The sequence below is a fragment of the Penaeus japonicus genome, unplaced genomic scaffold (assembly GCF_977035675.1).
Source record: "Penaeus japonicus unplaced genomic scaffold, GWHDUDI00000001_assembly GWHDUDI00000030, whole genome shotgun sequence".
NCBI lineage: Eukaryota > Metazoa > Arthropoda > Malacostraca > Decapoda > Penaeidae > Penaeus > Penaeus japonicus.
In genome coordinates this window covers 26,031,105-26,033,604 of record NW_028234432.1, presented here as the reverse complement: position 1 = coordinate 26,033,604, position 2,500 = coordinate 26,031,105, and the positions used below count along the sequence as shown (strand labels likewise).

Genomic DNA, 2,500 nt, shown 5'->3' with positions numbered 1-2,500 from the left:
ATGTCGTGTTCATATATACTCAGCTTAGTATGTGTAATATTCTTAATTTAGCCTCTATTCACAGTTGCATTGCATTGATGATAACAAAATATATGTTGATAGTTATATATAGAAAATATTTACTTAGATAATTTGCTTGACAGATCCTACATTAAGTATATATAAGTATATTTTTCAATGGAGTGTTATTTTATAGCAGTATGTTTGTCTGTTCATTTTACAGCTTATTTAATGCAACTGCAATTGAATTTAATGTGTAAAGGCTTACTGCATTGTACACTTCAGTGGATTCAGAAAAAAAGGAATAGAGCCAAAGTGGCTTTCTGTACGTTATAAAAATAAGGCTGTATGTACGTCTTTAAGATATGTCAAGGATTTCCTCTACATTATAAAAATATGTTAGCCTCTGATAACAATGAATTTCCTTTTTTCTTGTTTTGACTTTTGTTGTTATATAATCGTAAGGTGATTGTGGTTAGAAATGAGAAACGTTTTAAGCTGATTAGCGCAATTCTGTGTGAAGAGGTACAGTTTCATTTCTCAACATGGGTGGAAACAGAACAACCATAATTTACGTTACATGTTCAAACTCATTTCTATTCGAGTTAATCTGTGACTCTGAATGAGTTTCAGAACCATATTGCTCTTCTGTCTTCGTTTGATCTTCGCAGGTGTGACAAGAACCTCTTATCAGCTTCTGTAATGCGGGCATTTGGATTTAATGAAGCAGCTATGATCAGTAAGATGTTTTCGCAATGTAAACGAAAGAAACCGTGTGTCCGGCCCGCCTCTGCTGCTGGTCGATGGTCTTTCTGTATGAAAACGTCTCAGGGGGGACTAATATGGTGGAAAATAAAATCCTTAACACTCTCCCCTTATGCTTTTCAGAGAGATCTTTAGCTAACGTTAAAAAGAAGAAATAAAAAACTATAAAATATGTTTGGATCTTTCCTTAGATCTTTGTTCTTCTTTAAGGAGTTTTCTGTTGGGGGTAGAAATATCACGCCAGCTGATGACGGCCGACCAATCAGAGTCAGAGCTTGGGGGACATGTAGCCAATCACATTCCAGAAAAATTAGGAGCTACCGAATGTAGATAGCTGGAAGCAATGGTGGCCAACGAGAGAATGAGAATAATCAACAGATTCATATATATATATATATATATATATATATATATATATATATATATATATATATATATATATATATATATATATATATATATAGTTATAACGACCACTGAGACCACCGCGCCCTCCTCGCCTGTTGACGCATCCTAAAGGGCAACAGGCCGCTATCATAAATTTTCGCAAGATAATCCTCCCCGACGGAATAAGGAACCATTCCAAGCTCTTATCATACTAGAACATAAGTGTAGGAGATATGTAGGTCTTATCAAGAACTTTTAAAGCCGCTTAACATCCCGTAGATTTAAGTCAAACGCTACCGATATAATGAACTAAATTGACCACTTTTGCGGGTTCTCTGATCAAAGATGTATTGACTCTCTCTCTCTCTCTCTCTCTCTCTCTCTCTCTCTCTCTCTCTCTCTCTCTCTCTCTCTCTCTCTCTCTCTCACACACACACACACACACACACAAGCAGATCAATCATTCACCATAACGCTATGTCCAAGACAAAGCATATCTACGGCAGTATGAACAGAGCTACGAGGCAGCTTGACGTAGTGACCGCAAGGTTACGGCTTGGCTACAAATATTACTGGGAGTATAGTGGCAGGAAGCTTTCTATGGTACAACCATTTTTCTCTGGTTCCTGTCATCACGCATGTCCGGCGCCCAACAGTGCAACTGTTATCCGCGGCGGAGATGCCTCCTCCAAGTTAGCTGGAGACTGCGAGCTAAGAAAGGAAACTTGGGACCCCTACTTAGTTCTTTTCTTCATGAGAAGACGTCCCTGTCTACCCTTCTAAGGCGTGATCTTATCACCCGGGGGGCCACGGCGGGTCGTACTCGACCCATCCGTCTATGATGATGATAGTGTTTCAAACAATGCTGAGGGAACTGAATGTAAGTTGTGCAGTCAACCCTATTCACACACCCTTGATCACTATGTAATGATATGTCCTCTAATTGAAGAGTTTCGTGAAAGGATTTAACGTAAAACATTGTATAGTATTGCAACATCCTTTATAGAAGACGGCATTTTATCAGATACATTACGTAAACACAAGGACTTTGCCTGTAATAGATAAAATTGCAAGGTCTTTCTAGAGTGATATACATGCACTGCTATGTCTTATGTATAGCTTTGCCCTAGCATATCAATTGACAGGGTCACAGTAATATCTGTTTCACCAACAATGTATGTCTTAGAATCTAACATGAATTGTACAAACCATTTAAGCATAGCCCCTATGCCTATTCATGTGTATACACTGTATATAGTATGAATAAACTTCTCAAAATCAATCAAATCTCTCTCTCTCCTCTCTCTCTCTCTCTCTCTCTCTCTCTCTCTCTCTCTCTCTCTCTCTC

General features: G+C 38.3%; 1 protein-coding gene across 1 annotated transcript in view; it reads left to right on the top strand.

The window, feature by feature from the left end:
* Positions 1-410, top strand: part of LOC122251511 (uncharacterized) — a 14,592-nt gene extending 14,182 nt beyond the window's left edge. The window contains exon 9 of the mRNA XM_043013517.2: positions 1-410. This exon is cut by the window's left edge and continues 709 nt beyond it. The gene's annotated coding sequence lies outside the window, so the exon portion shown is untranslated.
* The last annotated feature ends 2,090 nt before the right edge of the window (positions 411-2,500 follow it).